General features: G+C 39.1%; 1 protein-coding gene across 2 annotated transcripts in view; it reads right to left on the bottom strand.

Moving 5' to 3' along the window:
* The window catches only part of Pak5 (p21 (RAC1) activated kinase 5), a 248,319-nt gene extending 228,002 nt beyond the window's left edge, over positions 1-20,317 (bottom strand). For both annotated transcript variants that reach the window (XM_050134486.1, XM_050134485.1), the window contains exon 1: positions 20,171-20,317. The gene's annotated coding sequence lies outside the window, so the exon portion shown is untranslated. The remainder of the gene's footprint in view (positions 1-20,170) is intronic.
* Between the last annotated feature and the right edge of the window lie 679 nt (positions 20,318-20,996).

Raw genomic sequence — 20,996 nt, 5'->3', positions numbered from 1 at the left:
TCAAGGTTAATGCCCATGATTTATATCAGATTTCAATGTTGCCAGTTCCAGGTGAAAAAAGTCATGGCAGGTGAAGGCCGGCAATGACTGGTGTCCTGCATCAGGGACCTTCCCTGAGGGGTCACAGGGGTCATCATCTACTTTTATCATAAAACCAGCTGTCATTTCCAAAACAAATATCAAATTGCCTCTACTGTGGAAAAATTAAAAACTTTCATGGTAGTAAAACAATGGAAAGGGGACACATTTAGAATAAATACCTCCCCCCATACATACCCCTGTGTTTCCTATTCTCTAGTGACTGGTCTGGAAGAAAGATTTCATACTTTCTTTTTACCAGAAGGAGAGGAGGACTTAAGATTTTCCTGGAAGAGAAAGTGAGATTATATATTCTTTTTGAAGGCAATTTGGGAATCGTACTAAGAAATTGAACAAATAAAAAGACAAGTAGCTAGCACTGGCAATTGACAAAGATTCCTTGTTTGCCTATATCTAATCTGACTCTCAGACCTATTCTTTTATAATAAGGCCCTTCTGTGCACCTACCAGTTTTAGAAAATTTCCATGCCTAGTGAGTTAGTAAATCTATCATTCTTGGTAGCTGACCACCCCCCAACCCACAGGCTTTTTCTTTTTGCCATGGTTGGTCTTCAGTAGGGATCCTGTTATGCTGGTTTACCTAGAATTTTCTTTACCCCCACTCAAAGGTTTCTCCATTGGGTAATTTTTATCCATTGGCCTCCATCTGCTTTTTGACTCTACAGTTCCACCCTCATAAGGTATTTTTAGAGGTAATACAAAACTCTCCCCCATTGCAAAATTCTATTGTCAGGACCCTAAAACATATCAAGATGCTTCTGAATAATGCCTTTTTATTATTAAATTATTAATTATTATGACATTTAGGTAATGCTTTAAAAAGTATCATCAATTAAGTTTCTCTTTAGCACAGCCCAGCAATACCAGAGTATTACCTCAAAAGGCTATGCCTAGAAAGAAGCTAATATTCTACATGACTCAATATTTTGCTTTCAGGGAAAGCAAATAAACCTAGACAGACAAGCCTAATGTCCCTACCTAATCAGTGGAATTATAATAAAGTACTTAGCTGATAATATCCGTGGAGAATGCTGGAAGCATCATGGTCTCAGAGGACCTGAAAGTAATCATTAGTTAGGATGTTAAGTTTACCATTTTCTCAAGCTTCCATGAATTTCCTCAAACAAACAAAATAATGATTGTATTGTTGTTGATATGTAACATGGATGGCAAAACTAGAGAAATAACAGAGACTAGGATCTAGTCTGCAGCTGAATAAAATCAACCTAGTACATAGCAACCGTCAATGTTAATTTCTATTTTGTCTTTCCCCAAAGTTGAAATGACGTAACAAACAGGAGTTTGTGTAGGATTCTCCAACAGCAGATCTCATAAGTCACTGTGAGAAAATAGATTCTGTATGAGAAGTCTCAAGGGGAGGGAGAGTGCTTAGGGTAAGTGTTGGGTACACTGGGTACATATATTTCATATTAAGTTGGAATGGCATGATCTCACTAGCTCACTAGAAGCTTAGAAGCTCATTTCCCTGAACATCATTCAGGATGCAATTTTAGCATTGATTTTCCTCCCATTAAGTTAGATATCAAACATGCAAATGTATTTTCATTTTAACTCCAGTCTAAATCGGTATATCAACACAAATCTATTTCTTACCAAAGCTCCAAAATAGAAACAGCAGAACAATGGCAAATTAGGACAGAAAGAGGAAAAATTAAGATCACAAGATGGTGGGAAGAAAAAGTTTATCTATAGTGTCTTTGGTAACTCATGTAGGCTGTCTCTTCTCTCAGTTAACTATTTTCCTTGCTGTACAAGCTTTGTAGGTCCATTAAATTCACCTTTTACATGAAGAACAAATGTCTAACAACTATAAAGTCGTTTATCCTTACTTACTTTCAGAAAAACACAAGTAAAAAATTATACTGAAATTCCATTGCACCCCAGCAGAATTGCAGTCAGTATGAAAAAAAAATAATGAAAAATGCTATCCAGGATACAGAAAAAAGGTAACCTTTATATACTGCCTGTGGGTATGTAAATTAATGCAATCACTATGGAAGTTAGTAGAGATATTCCTTAGAAGACTAACAATAGGTCCTCCATAGAACCCTGCTATAATACTTCTGGGTATGTTTCAAAGGGCTTCAAGCAACGTATCACTGAGATATTTGCACACCACTCTAGCTATGATATGAAATCAATCTAGGTATCTAATATCAGAAGTATTGTTAAATAAAGAAACTGTAGTTTTGCAAACACCATGAATTTTTGTAAGCAATGAAAACAGAGCCATACAGTTAGGAAGAAAATGAATACAATTGGAGATCACCATGATAAGCAAATTAAATTAGTCATAAAGCTAAGTACTTTATGTTTTCTCTCATTTATGGCTCTTTAGAGACTTATGTGTAGATAAAAATCATATATGTATAAATGAAATGCAAGTAGAATCAAACTGTATAGAGAACAATGGGACTAATGGGAGAAAATGGGATGTGTGGGGGGAGGGGAATTTTCAAGGTATATTGTATGTTAGCATGACAATGACCTTTGGCCTGCATATGAAAATAAAATTTTAAAAGATAAATGTTTTGTTTCATTTTAAATAGCAATTTCCCAAAGATCCATAAACTTTTGTGACATGGGTTAAACACTATGTATGCGGCTAGCAAGCTTTCCAGCTGACTTGTATTCAAATTGATTTCCAACAGCCACACTCTGTTCCTGAGGATTTCCCCAAATCTCAGATGTTAACTGTAAATAATCAAGCTTTCTTGGGATCACTTTTTAATCAATGACTGATAAAAGGTGGCTCTTTCATCTTTGGATAGATGGATTCTGAAACAGGAGTGTTACATAGTTTCCAGTTTTCCCAGTTTAATACTCCATTATTGGTAACCTTTGTACTATGCATTGGATATGCACATCTTTCTGACATTTCTGTGTTGGCACTTAGACCTAATGATAATGATACTCACAGATGGGACCTTCAAAAGGTGACTGGATCATGAAGACACAGTGCCATAGACAGGATCCCTGTCCTTTAAAAGAGGTGAAGGTGAGCTTCTTTTCTGTCTTATCTTCCTGTCCCAGGAGGATGTAGCTTTGCCCATCCCCTCTAGAGGGTATTGCATTAAAGTACTCTCTTAAAGACAGCCCTTTCTGGATGCTGGTAATTTGTCCTTGATTTATTCACCTCTAGATCTTTGATTTCATAGACCTTTGAAAAAACTGTTACTTAACTTAAACAAAGCCATCTTAAATAACCTATGCCTTTAAGAAATATTATACATGGCTTAGCCAGGTGGTGGTGGCACATGCCTTTAATCCCAGTACTCAGGAAGCAGAGGCAGGTGGATCTCTGTGAGTTTGAGGCCAGCCTGATCTACAAGAGATAGCTCCAGGACAGGCTCCAAAGCTACAGAGAAACCCTACCTCAGAAAAACACACACATATGCCATCTTCATGCACTTATATGATGTTCTTTGATAATACTCCCTCACACACCATTACAGCTCCCTCCTTCTCTTCCCAGAATTAGATCAAAGAGAAACAAATTTCTATTATTTACAATCCAATCTGATGTATTTAATTGCACTGCAGCAATGAACCAATCTGCACTCCATCATTGTGTTTCTTTCTTTCTTTTAATGATGCTCTTTGAAGTTTCCGAATCATCAGCTTGCTCTTGAATCCTTACATCAAGTTTTGATTCTAAAGGGAATGTCAATCAAAATAGAAGCGGGCAAAGGACTTAGGCTTTAGAAGTGAGAAAGTACTTTTTCCTATTGTCTTTTATGAACTTCTTTCAAGAATTAAATGAGATAGAATATAGAACTCAGAGAACTCAATGGCTATGAATAATGAACGTGTTCATAGGATTTAAGTTATCATTGCTAACTTTGGCTTCAATTCTGAGAAATACCTTTCTACAAGCAAATAAATTTATAAAACTACACATGATTGTGATGATAAATGACTATACTGCTTGTTATGTATATTAGAATCTGTGTTTTAGAGTGTGCTCTTTGTGATTAAAAAAATTATTTACATTGAAACTATGCTGTTACACCAGCAGCCAGTCCAGTTCACACATTTTGTGTTTACCGTGCCTCTTATTTACATCAATGACCACCTCAAAAGATAGGCCTATTTATAAAAATGCCAGAATGAAATGTGTTCTTTGTTTGGTGATTTTTTAAGGTTAATATTTTTAAAAGATGTGCCTTGTTTGGCTTTTGCAATGTACTCTGTTAGGATGCATAGTGACAAAACCACACACATAACATTTCTCAGAAGAAATCGACATCTTCGTGTAGCACAGGGTTATTTTCTGCCTCTCTTTCAAATATCACCATTTTAGTGGGTCTGATCTGGCCCCTCTATTTTAAACAACACTTATGACTTCCACCAATGCCAAACTTTCTGACCCCTTTATCCTTTCCATATTCTCCAAGCCCTTATCAGCTGCTGCCATTGCATACACTTGCTCACAATGTTCACTGTATGCTCTCTGTCTCTTATTCAAAGGATGGATTTGCCAAGTATGTTCATTACTGTGGCCCCTACATGACTTAAAACACAAAAGAGAGCACAATGTTCATCTATTGGAAACATGGGTGTCTATTTGTAATAGTAACTATAACATCTGCTTTCAAATACTTTTAAAATCTAGCCTGTCAAAGGATAAAGCAGACAGGTATAGGTACCACCTGAATAGGCAGATCTAATTGTATTTATGTACCTTTAATTTTGTATTTATTTTTAGTGTATATGTTTATATGTACATGTGTGCAGGTACATGGGTGTGCACCTGCTACCATGAGCATGTCAAGTTCAGATGGCAACTTTGGAGTGAGTCATCTCCTCCTATCTTTATGTGGGTTTGAGGAAGCAAAGTCTGGTCAGCAGGCTGTGCAGCAAATGCTTATACCTGCTGAGCTATCCTTCTAGCCCTATGGTTATTTATTTTACTCTTATCAGTTAAGTAACTAAATTAAAACCAAAGAATTTCTGTTCTACAGTGGTGTCAACAGTCAGCGCAAACCCTGGACCACACAGAAAAAAAAAAAGAACTCCTCAGTGGGAGTACTGCACTTTGTGTTTAAAACAAAATTGAAGTCAGAAAATGAATGGAAAGCTGCTCCAATGCTGCCCTTTTCTAAGCAAATAAAAACTCTAGGGACAGTTCTGGAATTTTCTATCTCATTTGCTTTGCATTGCTTTTAAGCAAGGTATAGTGATACTATAATTCTTAGCACCTCAGGTGATTCTCATGTTGGTTTTTAGATTTTTTCCCACCCATTCTATTGAACACAAATCATTGTTATGATTTCTCTCCAATTATAGGACAAACATCATGTGAATGGCTCCACTACAGTATTATAAAGAATGCACGTGATGTGGAAGGCCCTACCCTACCATTTTTAGGATGCATATCATGTACACCACAGGCTCTACTCCATTACTATATAACACTCCTCCATCGCTAATGGAAGTGCAAACTTGTAAAGTCACTTTGGAAATCAGTGTGGCTCTCTCAGAAAACTGGGAGTTGATTGACCACAAGACTCTGCAATATCATTCTTGAGCAATACCCAAAGGATGCCCAATCATGCCACAGGACACTTGCTCAATTATGTTCATAGCAGCTTTATTATTAATAGCCAGAACCTGGAAACAACCTAGATGCCCCTCAACCAAGGAATGTATAAAGAAAATGTGGTACATTTTCACAATGGATTATTACTCCGCTGTTAAAAACAATGACATCAGGAAATTTGAAGGCAAATGGATGGAACTAGAAAAAATCATTCTGAGTGAGGCAACACAAGCCAAGAAAGACAAACATGGTATATACTCACTCTTAAGTGGATATTTTCTTTAAAATAAAGGATAACTATGCTATAATAAACAGACCCAAAGAGACTAGGTAGCAAGGAAGTTTCATGGAGAGGGTGGGGGGAACACCCTCTTCTCCCTGGGAAAGGGAAATAGAAGAGATTTCAATAGTTAACTGTGGGCAGGTGGGGATAGGCACATTAGTGATGAGGTTAGGAGTGGGGGAGAGTACTGAAAAAGACTACTAGAAAAAGGTGCATTTCTGGGTAAAGTAGAAACCTGGAACAAGGAAATCTTCCAGAATTCTGCAAGGATGATTGCAGCTAAGACTCCTGGCAGTAGCAGATACATAGCCTGAGCTGGCCATCTCCTGTGACCAGGCAAGACTTCAAGTAGACGTAGTGGCATACCAACCCAGTCATATAATCTTTGGTCTTTACTCTGTTCTACTTACGTGATGTGCTAGTGTTAGGATTGTGGTAGAGATTAAGAGAGTGGCCAACCAATGACAAGTCTAGCCTAAATCCCATCCGGAAGAATAAGACCATTCCTGAAACTAACAGGAGCACCAGGACCCACAAGAAGGATGGTACAGAGGCCCAGGATAAAACCAAACATGACTGGAGAAAAAAAATGTCAATATAATGATGCCTAAAGATATTCTGATATACTCATAGATTGGTGCCTAGCCTAATAGCCTAACTATTATCAGGGAGAACTCATCAATCAACTGATGGAAAGAGATGCAGACCCACTGCCAAACACTGGGTGGAGCTTGGGGAATCCTGCAGAAGGAAGCGAGGATTGTAGGAACCAGTGTGGTCAAGGACGCCACAAGAAAACTCACAGAATCAGCTAACCTGGCCTCATAGGGGCTCGCAGAGACTGAACCAACAATCACAGAGCCTGCATGGCACTGACCTAGGCACTTAGCATATATGTTACAGTTGTGTAGTTTGGTCCTCTCGTGGGACTCCTAACAGTGGGAGCAGGGGCTATCTCCAACTCTTTTCCTGGCTTTTAGGACCCTATTCATGATACCAAGTTGCTTTCCCCGTCCTTTCCTGAACAAAAATGAAGGAGGAGCAGATTGGAGAGTAGTAATAGAGGGGGGTGAGGGGAGGAGATGGGAAGAGAGGAGGGAGTGGAAACTGAGGCTGGGACATAAAATAAATAGATTCATTAAAAGTATAATTTCTCTTATAAATAATTATGTAAAATGGCCTATGTTTTCAGTAAGATTTAAAAGCCACACTATTTAAGAAAGACATGGTACCAAAACATAAAGGAACCTATTCTATGGAAAAGTAACACTTTCAAACAACACTTTAAAGACACAGAAGATGATTTAAACAAGGAAAATTACATAATTTTGGATAAAGGACTAGCAGTAACTGTAGCAGTGGTCCCTAACCTTCCTAATCCTGCGACCCTTTAATAAGGTTCCTTATGGGACCCCCAACAATGAAATTATTTTAGGTGCTACTTCATAACTATAATTTTGCTACATAACATCTGATATGTGACTCCTATGAAAGGGTCATTCAATCCCCAAAGGGGTTGTGACCCATAGGTTGAGAACTGCTGGACTATGGAAAGTGGAGACTGTGATGCAGACAGGTGTTTCTTAGCTGCAGGACATGGTTGCCAAACACTCAGCAACTCTCTCTCTCTCTCTCTCTCTCTCTCTCTCTCTCTCTCTCTCTCTCTCTCTCTCGTGTGTGAACAACAACCAGAAATCTAGATTTCTCTCAGAAACTTCACACTATGTGTGCCAAGCAAAATAAAATTTAACACTGCTCTATACTGACATCATAATAAAGCTAATATATGATAGAGTCCACAGGCTCTGCACACTCAGGATTTCAAAGGAAGACTCTATACATTCTTGGTTAGTGAACTCTGTGTAGTAAGTGATCACCCAATGTAGCTACACAACAGGCTGACACCAGTACTTGCCTTAGTAATCCAACTGAAGTGTGAAAGGTAACTGTTACTGCAGAAAGCATCTCTACACTATCACTGAATTCTCTTTCCAGTTTCCACTGTAGAATCTTCTATCTTCAGGAACATTCCCACAAACAAAGCCTGTGGGAACTGAAAGGGTTCTGAGACTCAGACTGAGAAGCCCTTGCTTTAACTTATTTCCCTTTCAAGCCTTCCTAGCTTCTCAGCATTTGCTAGTATGCCCATTGCTACGGAAGCAGTAGTGTCAATGAACAGGTGAAAAATGAGTGAAATCTCAGTTTTCCATATAAAACTCAGTTGCTGTTCAAATAGGAAAAGTACCACAATCGGGTATATTCACCCAGAAACTTGGGACAGTAAAGCAGTAAGTATAATACATCCAGTAATCAAGTAATTATCCTTAATGATTTTCAAGAAATTCAGTTATTTTCTGTGGTGTTGAAAACACAACACTTAGCTCATGTTGTGCTTCATCTCCCTCGTTGTTTACAATCTGTTTAAACTCTCTAGCTTCTTGCCACATCTAATGGTAGAATTTCTGTCTTCCTCTAAGAAACAGGCCAGGGAATAATTAATCTTTACCTTTCTTTCACTGATAAAACATAGAAAACTAATATTAGTTTAGGGCTTTTTCTTAAAAAAAATAGATATGCTATTTCTAGCTTCCATTACAAAACATTAAATTCATGGCCATATTTTTACCCATTTGAACTTAAACATTTTAGCCTATGAAGTAGCAATATATCCACAAATTACATTAAAGGCCTGCCAGACAGGATGCTAGATGGTGTGACGCAAAGGTGGAAGTGCAAAATAGATACTTCGGAATTTTCATTCTAGTGCCAGACAGAAGTCCAGTAGATCAATAACACATTGTAGTGAATGTCTACGGGTAAGCCGGGCCATATGGAATAACTTGTAGTGGTTTCGATGAGTAGATAGTGATCAGGTGGCTGGAACGCTCATTTGGGGGGTAGAAGTGAAGAAAAGAACAGAGAGGAGTGTAACTCAAAACCTAAGTGAGACTGACAGTGGGGACAAGATGTACAAGTAGAAGCCTTCATCATATAAGACTGAAGGATAGTGGGGCCATGAGAGGGAAGGAGGGTAGATCTACCAGAGCAGTGAGGAGCTGGGCGTACCAGGGAGGCTGCCACTGTCTTTCAAACATTCTGAAAAAGTTGGGCAAACTACATTGCAGATGGTTCTAGCACCCCATGTATAATCTCTGAATGCTAAAATCTCATGTGTAATATTTGCATGAAACCCTTACATATCTCCCTTGTACTTAAACTCATCTCTAGAGCATCCGTAGTACTTATTACAATGCACATGTTAAGAGTTTTAATCCATTACTTAGGAGAAAATGACAAGAAAACTGGCCTGCACATGTTCAGTATAGGTACAATTCTTTTTTCAAATGTCTTTTGATATGGAGATAGCCAAATCCACAAATTCAGAGCAGACAATGTATGGACAGCTACACTGTTCACTTGACACATTAATAACTAGCTATTGGTCAAATGCAATCAGAAGATTGATTTGATACTTATTTCTATATATCTAAAATTGTTGAGATAGCATTGTCCTAAAAACTTCACAGAAAAGGAATGCGGTACAGACTATTTTCTGTAAAATGTTTTTCTTTCACTCCCTCTTTCTCCAAGGTCCTTATTTTTACAGGGTAAAGCACACCCAAGTAGTAACTGTTTCTACATTGGAAAAAAAATCTTTGTTTTAGACAATTCTACTCTCTTCCAGGATGTTTTCTTTCTGGGCCAGTAAACTGCAATGAAGTTAAAGATTAGTCTTTGTGTAAGCCTGGCTGCTGTTTTAGCTAATGATTTTCAGCTGTTAGCCGAGTTGCCCCTTTCCCTAATCTTTTAACTTAAATGCTAACCAATAGAAGCAAACACTCACAAGTGATATTCAGTGAACAGTTAAAGCATTTCTAAATTGTATGTAATCCCTGTGTTTTAACTGGAAAGTGAAATTGATAATTGTTGTCCGTTAGATGTCTTATTTGGAACAAAACTCTGTTTGCTTCTTCTTTTTGCCTTCCTCGATCCTCTCCATCATATTATCTGCTATTGAATAGATCATAGAGCCGATATTGCTTGCAGAAAGTCTTGATTAGTTCGGAGGGTGAGACTCTGGAAGAGTAGGGGTATAAAGCAGTGGCACACTGACTTGAAGGAAGAACAAGGCATGTTTCATTGCCGATGGGGGAGAATGTCAATTCCATTTAAAACCGGCACATAGGTTTCCAAAACAGAACATTTTAAATTGTAAGTAAAACTCATTTTATAAAGGCAAAAAGATACAGATTTTTCCTTTTGATCATGCAGCTAACCATGACAGTGAGCACAGCAAGGCATGTGCCTTTATTTAACCTTTTCACAAGGAAATCTGAAGGCAGAGAAAAGCTGAACCTGAGGGTTGAGCACATGGAGGAATTTACAAAGATCTGTTAGTTGAGTGAAGCTTCATTTCCTGGATGTTCCGGGTTCCCTGCAAAGCTGCTCTGAGTATCTACTGAGTTGCTGTTGCCCTGGGTTTATGGAATTTGGATGCAGATAAACCAGTTTGGCACTTCTCTATACTGTCTAGCTGCAGCACATTTGGCCTTGACTGTCTTATTTGATAACATTCTTATAATGATTAATTAATGCACATGGGGAACATATTTTGATGATTGTTTACATCTTGTTTGGTATGTTATCTGTAATCACAGAAATGGAGTCTGGTTTGCAAATAATCTATCTGCTGATGCATAAGCAGTGAATTATGTATGTGTGTGTGTGTGTGTGTGTGTGTGTGTGTGTGTGCCTTTGTGACAACCTAGAAGCCAAGCCTGAATTCAAAGACAAGGCAAAGAACCAGCCTATATCCCTTTCATCTCCTTTGTCCTTTGGCTCCTAACAGCTTTATGACAGCACATGCGTATATGTTCAAGTTTATTCATCTCTCTGATAAGCTTTTATCTAGCCCTATTATGACCAGGAATCCTAGGAACATAGAATTCAGGACCTAGATACACAGAGAAAGGCCATGAATGGGTCCTCAGGCTCCAGGATTCCTAGGAACATAGAAGCCAAGATGCTAGATGCACAAAACAAGGCCTTGAATGAGACCACAGGCTCCAGATGGAACATGGGATCTTTGATGATGCCGAGGGCATTGCTAACAGAGTCAGAATGTATGAAGTCTAGAGCAACAAGCCCTTGTTACATATAGTATAATGGAAGAACGGTTGCTTTATTTTTCTTCGTTCTGTTTACAAACTATTTTCTTCCCAGGAAAAAGCTTATAAAGGATCATAAAGCACCGTTATTGGAGCTAGAAAAAAATAGCTCAGTGGCTAAGAGTATTGGTCACTCTTCCAGAGGACTTGCATTCAATTCCAAGCACACATATGGCAGCACAGAACTATTTGTAACTCCAATTCAAGGGGACCTGATGCCCACTTCTGGCTGATACACATCCAAGCACTCGTACACATAAAATAAAATACTGTTAGTACCATTATATAATTTGAATAATCCCAGAAATTTTCAATTTGTGATGGGAGGTTCAGTAGAATACAAACTGATCTAAGGGCTACTTTTTAGAATTTTACACCAAAAGTTATTTCCAGTATTTTCAGTGGTTTAAATGGAAAGAATCATAGGACATATTTAATGCCAGGTACTCATGAAAAAGAGCTATGTTGGTAGCTAATCCATTCCTAAACTATCTCTTTGGTTAACTGTTTAAGATTATTCTTTGTCTACATCTTCTCTCTCCTGAGCATAGAAATTCCCCTTCAAAACTCCATTTGTGTGTGAGGATCATAAATTATCCTGCCATAGGGAACCTGCAGTATATCATCCGTATGCATATCACAGTGGGTGAACTGACTAAGCTACATCACAGAAGATGGTCATTAGGAATGGCGATATTCAGAACTATAGGCTTCCATTTCCTGGGGTGACCGACAGTAGTTCCTTCTTTGGTTTTGTTTGATTCAGTTTGGGAAAGTCAGTAATGAGCCCGCCAGTCAGAGCACCTGCCTTCTCTGGTGTTCAGTGGGGGTAGAGGAGGCATGGAGTAGGGTAATGAAAACTAAGCACAGTCACCCATGGGCGGTGGCCAAGTCTTGAGCAAACAAGCCTTCTCTAAAGTCTGTCTCTAGAGTTCTTGATACAGCTATCTAGACTCTGAAGCTGGTTTGCCACTTCTCTGTTTTTAAAAGGTTTTCTGTGTGCATTTACTTTGGGGAATTACTTCCTACATTTCTAGCAACTCAGGGGTTTTTATTTAAATTACATTTACATTTATCTATTTATTTATCTATGTACTTATTGTGCATGTGGAGGTTTTCATTTGTCTTGGTGTATAGGCAGGTCAGGGGCCAACTTGCTGAAGTTGGTTTTCTCCATTCATCAGGTGGGTTCTAAGTGGCCAAGAGGGTCAAACTTGGGTCCTAGATGTGGGATAAAAAGCAGTCTCCTTTTACTTCACAGAGCCATCCTGGCCCTCCTGCCAATTCTTTTAGACCTTTGATATCATCCTAATGGATTCCTTTTATTTTGAGTTAGATGGTTTCTCTCATTTGCATTCAAACTTAGAGCCCATGCTGATATACCTGGCTGAGTCCCTGACATAACAGATAATCAATGGATTCTGTAACATGAATAATTACGACCTGAGTGTATATCATCACCACATTCGCAAAATAGTGGGTTTTCTGATCTGGAAAAATTCAGAAAGAGATTGAAAGAGAAAAATGCCACATGTGTACCTGCTGGAGACTGCCTCACTGTTTTCTGACTGTGCTCTTAGTTTTCCAGGGTCACAAAGCACATATTCATAATGTGTGTTACGTGCAGTAGAGTTGCCTGAGCACTCCACTTCCAACTATGTCCACAATGCTCATAATGACCACAGTCAAGCCTTCAGAGCAGCCCGTTCTCTATACGACCGAAAATACTGCCATCAGCCTCTGCCGTTTAGTTATGCATGTTCTTCTAATTTTTAATATATATTATAACAAATAACCTTTGACTAAAATGTTGCTGGTATCTACTTCCTTCTCAAGAGACCAAACAGAAAATAATAAGAAAGATAGTTTCTTTGAAACAATATAAATTTTAAAAAGCATTTACCAGATCTTTTCACATTCATCTCTGATAAGACTTTGTGTAACTGCCCTACCATGAGCAAATGAGGGTGGCTTTCAATGCCTCCTTGTCAGTATTATTAATTTTTACTACTTAATATTTAATACACATCTCACTTTTATTTTATCTGCATTTCTATTATTAATAGTAAAAAGACAAAATAGGTATTTCCACTTGTCTTTTTTATGTCTTCAGTTTGAATTATTTGTTTTGATATTTAGAGAACAAGGATGATGCTGATTGTTTAGAATTTGCAATAATTCTTCAGCATATTATCACATTAACTATCATGGTTGGTACCACTACCGCTCCATATATTTAAGTTTCTTTTTAAAATGTATATATTTGCATACAATACATACTCAAATCACTTTTTTGTTTTGTGATTTTCCCAGTTGTTTTTATATTTAAGAACTCTTTCACCTCAAGTTAATTATGCATTTTCTTGTAGCTTTGCTTTTCAACTTCCTTATATACTTTTCAATATAGCTGGAATTTACTTTGGAGAGTCGTGTAAGTCTCCAGATATGTTTTCTTCAGATATAGTCTATTTCCTTGAAGTTTTTGGCACACACTCCTAATTTTTTTTATGCTTTCTCCATTCCTTCTTCTTCTAAAACTGATTTGAGTCTGTTCTCTCCAACTGATGCATTTATGAAATTCTTCAATAGTAATATACTGCTACCATGCTTGGGTTTGATCATTAAATTTAATTTTATTTAAACAGAGGAAAAACCACATCTTTCTCTACATCCATGCTGCATGTACACCCCTACACTAGCCATGAACTCCAAGCACATTTGCTAGTCTCAACCATCTGCAAGTACACAAAACCTCTATCTACCTTCATCTACCTTTAGTCTCTGTGTCTATCTACCTTCATCACCTGCCATAACCCCCCAGCCCTAGACACACTTCTTTGATATAATTTTCTTCTGCTTTAAAGTACTTATTCATTCAGAAACATTTTTGCTACATTCTGCCAAACCCTCTGCAAACACTATATAATAGATTTGGTGGTGGATGGTGGGCGAAAACTATTTTATATTATTTGTGTTTCTGACCATGAATGAGGTGTGGTGTTCTGTGTCCCTGTTTCTTACTTTTATGCATCTTGAGAAAAATTTCATAGCTTTCTGCAAAAAGGTTTAAATATTCCTTTTTATTCTCATGTACTATATGCACAATTCATATTTTCTCTAGGTATTTATATACTCACAGTCTCATGAATAATGCCATTTTCCCCAATATATTTTGTCAATAAGTGGGGTAGACTTTTACTTTCGAAGATGAATTTTATAACCAACCTAATGATCTAATTGAAAGATTTATTCAACTCTGGGTGTACCACGTGTAATTCAAAATTAAGGCATGTTCTGGGATATTGCTACTTACCATGAAAAACTTTATTAAAGTATATGAATTAGATGATATTTTATTATTTTATAAAATAACTTTTAAGATTTTTTTAAAGGATATGATGCTAAAGCTACTCTAGAAGTCAAAAGTATACAGTATATTCTTACATTGAACTGTGCTGGCTTCCTTCATGTACTGTGTACTGTACAGTCTTTCCCAACCAAAACAATTATCCCCTGAATTAAATAAAGACAAATGGTTTTAGATTAAATAAGACATACAGTCATGCCTTGAATTAAATAAGACACACTAACTAACCAATAAAAACATACATAAAAATTTGACTGGAATATTCCAGGAACTTTCCCAAATAGAAATCAGTTTTACTCTCATATTAATCACAACACTAAAGTCCAGAGTGATTTAAAAGTGAAAACAAAGCTTGTATAGGTGGGTCCAGCAATCACATGGTCCTCTGAAAAGGAACAACTCTCTCTGTTTGCTAAGTTTAAGTTTCTTATCTTAAAAGAATCCTTACTGATTGATTTGTCAAATCTTCATTGTGTGCATGATGTGTGTAGTGTTCTGTATTCTTGGAAATATCAGGTAGCACCAGTGAAGGTTATGAAAAGGTCAAAAGAAAGCCTGGCTCACAACCTAAGCTTAGTAATTAATTGTATTATTATTATATAATATGATTACTTATTAGTTTCTAGAAAATTAAAGATCTAATTTGGTGTTGTCTGAGACTGAGCATGTATTTGCAGATCATGTACTGATGTATTTTTTTTACAAAAGTCTCAGTTGCCAGAAAAATACCCTAATCCAGTTAACTGCTAGCAAGCCTAAAACCAATTCTTAGAAGATGCATTTGTTAAAGCCAAGAAGGCTCCTCTTTTGAAGCTAGGATGAGGTTCTAAATTGCTCTTTTCATACTAGTAAGAAAAGCATAGGTTCGGAAAAAAAGAATGCATTCAAATTTGCAAAGAAAAATGCTATGAGGCCAAGTATTCCTTCCTTCTATTCTTCATCAGACACAGATGGAGCAACTTCTGCATACAAGACACAAACGTAATGAGTATGGCAAAGCTTACAGACATGAAGATGAGGTAAGTAACGGATTAGGATAGAAAGTATTATTAAAGACAAACATGTATTGAGAGCGCTGGGTTGATGAGGAGGAAGTGGTCAAGTAGGTTGGACTAGCAAGACAAAAAGGAAAGTGTTTTGGACATTGATGACAGCAGGTCATCGTGACAGCAGTAGGACATCCAGAAGGAAGCTGGACAAGTATGGCACGTTCCTAGCAGTTCTGGAACCTGTAGCAGGTGTCCGTGCAGCACTGTATGCAAGGAACTGATGTGGTCCTATCCTCTGTGATGGACTGGGGGACAACCAAGAAGCCCATCTTATTTGAAAGGTATATTCATGATCCAGGGAGGAGAATGTGATGTGGAGTTTCTTAGTGGTGTCAGAGATAGCAGCCTCTGCTTTAGACAAAGATGTCAAAGTTTCAATGCACAAGACTATGTGGCACTCTGTGGTGCTCATGACAAAAGAAACAGAGGCATCAAAGGTGAATCCTGCTATTCTGCCTAAATCATTTTCATAGACTCTGAATCATTTACCAAAATAAGAAAAAAAGCTGTGGTGTTTGGGGATCTGTGGGACATCACTGGTCAAAAAAAAATCTAATAGAGATGACCCTGGTACGGGGCTTTTTGTTTGTTAGTTTGTGGTACTTAGTAAGGGCATTATTGCTTTGTTTTAAGGTGACTCCAGTTCTTTTGTGTGTGTGTGTGTGTGTGTGTGTGTGTGTGTGTGTGTGGTCAAAGTTTAGGAAGTAATAGGTTTTCATGTGAATTTTCCAGAAAGTCTTATGTTTTATACTAGTTATTTCTCCTCACCTTCCCTCTACTCTGCCTTCCTACCCATCCCCCAACCAAACCAAATATCCTACCTCTTCCTCCAAAACCTCAGTGATCATTGAAGAAGTGGGAGCAGAAAGAGCCTGTGAATGACAAGGAAACAGCCTTTTCCAGACACTAAAGGACATCTACATCTATGAACTTCAGCAGCTGGGACAACACAAACCAGACCTGTAAAAGGTCAAGCCAGACAAAATCCCAGCATGAATTGGGGAACTGGGCACAGTGTCCCACACCCACCCAAGGAGATATTAGTGACTCTCAACTGCTGGAAGAGGGAATGTATTTTTCTTAAATGGTGTGGTGTCTGCTAGCTCCAAAGCGCTCCATTAGATAGCAACACACTGGAGAACGTATAGGCAGCATAAATTGGACTCCATGGGTTTAAAAGAAAATAGGACAGAAGTGGGATGGGAGTTGAATAGGGATTAGATGTGGGAGGGGATGGGATAGGAGTTATTATAATTAACAGTATGAAACTCTCAAAGAACTAACACAAGTGTTTTTTTAAGTAAACATCAAAGTCAAACCCACAAGAAAGAAAGAAAAAGATAAAAGAAAAAAAGCAAGCTACGAACAGTTGAGATAACTGAGGAGGTAAAGATGCTTGCCAACAGGTCTAACTACCTAAATTCAATCCTCGAGACACCCATGATAGGCGGATAAAAAACGATTATTTGGCCTCAGATGTCTTTTCATGTGCTATAGCATGCACATGCCCACATGCCCACACACAGACACACAATGTACAAATGTATACATAGATTTATACATACATACGTACTTAACTGTTTTACTAGGTTGACCACACTCTACTAGATGGCTCTACACCCATGAGTGTACAAGCAGCACCAATTGGACTCAGTATACACACACACACACACACACACATACACACACACATACACACACACACATACACACACACACACATACACACACATACACACACATACACATACACGCACACACACACACATACATACACACACATACACACACATACATACACACACATACATACACACACACATACACACACACACACACATTTAGGAGGGTAAGGAGGATGAACCTGGGAGGATTTAGGTAGAGGAGTGGAGAGTGAATACAACCAAAATTTAGGCATGTAACAAATTCTCACAGAACTAATAAAATATATATCTAAAAATTAAAAATATTTTTAAAGTTATGTAATATTTTTATTTTTTGTTTGTTCATTTTACTATTCTTTTTGTTGTTCTGTATTGTCCTATTAGTATAGTCAAGGGAGACAACTACTTAAAATCACTTGGGGGCATCTATAGAATATTTAAGTCCCAGTTTGTTTCAGTTTCCATGTAAGTGACACGTGAATGAGGTATCTATGATCCTGCTCTTCACTGTCACACTTGGGAATACAAAACTCTGGATTAAATAAACTTTGAAGTGTTTTCTAAACTTACGACATCCTTTATATTCTGAAACTTGCTGGCACAGTATCGATGGCGCCAATATTATTAGGAATATTAGGAAACTGAGTTAAATCCTGTCTCCCCCATATTCATGACAACCCAGGACCTGTCCATGTCACCTAATTTGGAAGTTAGATGTTTGCAGATGTAATCAAATTAAGACAGGGCTAGAGTGAGCTCTAAATTCCACAGGAACACTGCCCTTATCTAAAAACGGACCAAGGAACAGGCACAGAGAGGAGGGCCACATAAGATGAAGCTAGAGATAGAATTATGTGCTCAGGGGTAAGGGATGCCTGAGAATATAGGATCCTGAGTTGGGGAGGAGGAACCCTCTCTTAAAAACACCAGAAGATCATTCTGCTAACACCATAGTGTTAGAACCAAAATGCCCAGATCTGTAATACAATAAATTTCTACTGCTTTAAGCTACCAAGTTTGGGGTGAATGGTTATGTCAATGCTAAGAAATAAAAACAATTAGAAACATTTAAGCGAAAGCATGTTTTTAATCTGGCTTGTATAACACATATAATATGGGTTCCAAGCACTTACATTTCCTTTTCAAAAAGGATTGCCCTAATATCTAGGTGCTTCATATTGTTAGTAATGCCCACACTTAAAAATATACATGAGCTTTGCTATTCACAAGCCCATATTGCTGATGAAGAAATTAAACAGCTCACACAAAATCACAAAGCTAAACACAGAAGAACCAGACTACAAATTTAGCTTCATCTCATCACCAAGATGACACTATTATCCCACAAAACCTGCCTCTCATACTTGTCCATGGTAGCAAACTCTGAGGATGTAGGAGAGGCATTGATAACTTGGGTTTCCAATGCCTCCAATCAAAATTTTCATTTATTAGTTAAATGAGAACCTGCAACAGCAAACCAATCTTTGTTCACAGAGAACAGTTTATTCTAATACAAGTATTCTCCGTGAACTTGCCATCAACTTCTACTGCTTTCATTAAAAGTTCTCCTTCGCATGTGTGTATTCAAAGTCAAGGTGTTAGCAGGTTGAACGTTTGCAGCGTTAATTTACTTGAATGCATTTCCCTCTTGCGGTCCTGTTTCATTATCATGATACTGATTCATTCTTGACACTTGGAGATCATAAGAATAATGGAAGTGCAGAGGAAAGTAGCTAAACTTGATATCCACTGACAGATGCACAGCCTTAAATGATAAAGGAGGATATAAAGGCATGTTTTAAATTTCCCTTCCCTCCCTCCCAGTGGGCCATGCTGCTTATCATATGAGATACAAATGTAAGGTGTTGCAGCTGCCGCTGGAGAATGTCAACATCAAGAAGGCTGATGCAGGAGGGGCTTCTACAAGGAGTACCTTGTTCATCTGAACTCAAGTTAACGAAGTCGCCACTTGCCATCAATTCCCACAAGAGGATCACTTGTGTTTTGTGAAATACCCAGGACCCTGCAACCAGGTGTCCCCATTTCCCCCAAGGTATATTCAGTTTTTCCAAGCTGTTATCAACTATTGACATTGCCACTTTCTTCTGGCTTCTCTTTTTCTTTATTTAAAAAGACCTCCTCAAATAGCCTGGTACAAGACTAGGGTTCTCTTAACTGAGATGTGAACGCTGGCAAATTAACTTCTACCCTATCCCAATGGAAAGCTACAGATACACACGGTTTCAAAAAGGATGCTCACACTTGGGCTCCAAACTGGACACCGACAGTCCCGAGACTTTTCAAGTTTATTCTCTAGGAGATCGGCATTGCACACAATTTTAACCAGTTTGGAAGTGGGGCTCTCTACCACATTCTGCCCACCGGTGCCCACCTGCAGAAGTTCTTTCCATTGCTACACACCAAGCAAACAGACAGAGACAAATAACAAAGGAAAACACAGTCCCATAAAGGTTCCGCTATTGCATCTTGTGGTCCACACCTGCTAAAAGACAAAAACCATATGGGAACCCTGCCCTGGCAATGCATCCAGCACTCCCTGGGAGCAGCAGGCACTGTGGTACCATCAGCAGGGCGTGCGCGAGTACATACACAAAGAACTGATGCTGGGCTTGCTAGCCTTTCGGGGTACCAGCAGACTCTTAGAGCTGGCATCCAGTATGATCTTCTACGCCCTCCACCCCAGCATAAAAGCACTATCCTTTATTTGACCGGTGAAGCGCCCAGGCTGGATGATATTGCATGTGTTGGGGGTTGGGGAGTGGGCGGACCCCCGATCCCTTGCCCATCCTAGGGGGTCCCTAGCCTTTGGCATCTCCTAGGAGATGCACAATCAATTGTGCTGTCATAGAGGTCTCCTTTCGCATCCTCTCTAGGCAAAGCCAGATGCCTGGCATAGCAGCCGTGCGCATCTTGGCAAGCGCCCATGCAAGCCGACCTGCCCCGTGCGCCTGCCTACCTGGTGGCTGGTTGTCAGTAGCGAAGCCGCGGTGCCTCATCTGCTTCTCCGATGCTGCTACATCTGCTATATCGCTCCGAGCGCCATGTTCCTGCTCTCCCCGGGCGCACGCTGGGGAACTACTACGGCTGGGTAGGGGCAAGGGGGGCGGGGGCTAACAGAGGGGTGGGGGCAGAGCCAAAGCTTTCTACTCTCCTCCCAAACCTCTCCCAGCAACTGAGCATGCCCAAGCCGCCTGGTTTCGCCCCTAGAAGGACTGTCCGCTGAGACTACTCTGCTGCTCCGGGTTTTCGGGGCAGCCGGCTGTAGGAGAGCTGAAGCAATTGAGGGGGGTGTAAAAGGGGAGTGTGGAGGGAGTGTCTGCACGCCAGAGCTGGAGAAAGCAGCCAATCGGATCACACTTTCCTTATACCACCCCCCCCCCCCTTGCGGGCTGCTCCAGCACGTCCCTTCCCGCACATCTCAGTCCAAATTTTGTGTAGGACTTTTGCAGAGCAGTGCTACATCTGGACGCTACCTAGGAGACTCTTTGCCGTTACCTGGTCTTGTGCTTCGCAAACTTTAATGAACCTATAAATTAAAATGCAGATTCGGATTTAACTGGCTGGCCCTGAGATTCAGCAAGCGAAATAACTTCCCAGGAAATATTTGGTGACCCGCAGCTGGCCCTCTGAAAGGTCAGGAGGTGCAAGAATTCAGTAACATCTTCTGTAACCTCTGTTAATCAATAATGGTCTCTTGAGCCAAAGGAGTTATCTTCTGCTCTGAATGGCGGAAGCAATTCAAGTGAAGGTGTCCCTGGGGATGTTGTGCCTTTCCTGGAAGG

The sequence above is a fragment of the Alexandromys fortis genome, unplaced genomic scaffold, assembly GCF_014885135.2.
Source record: "Alexandromys fortis isolate MF-2015 unplaced genomic scaffold, M_Fortis_MF-2015_v1.1 scaffold_6, whole genome shotgun sequence".
In the NCBI taxonomy this organism is placed as follows: Eukaryota; Metazoa; Chordata; class Mammalia; order Rodentia; family Cricetidae; genus Alexandromys; species Alexandromys fortis.
The sequence above is the reverse complement of the archived record's forward strand: the minus strand, read 5'-3'. Positions and strand labels throughout refer to the sequence as shown.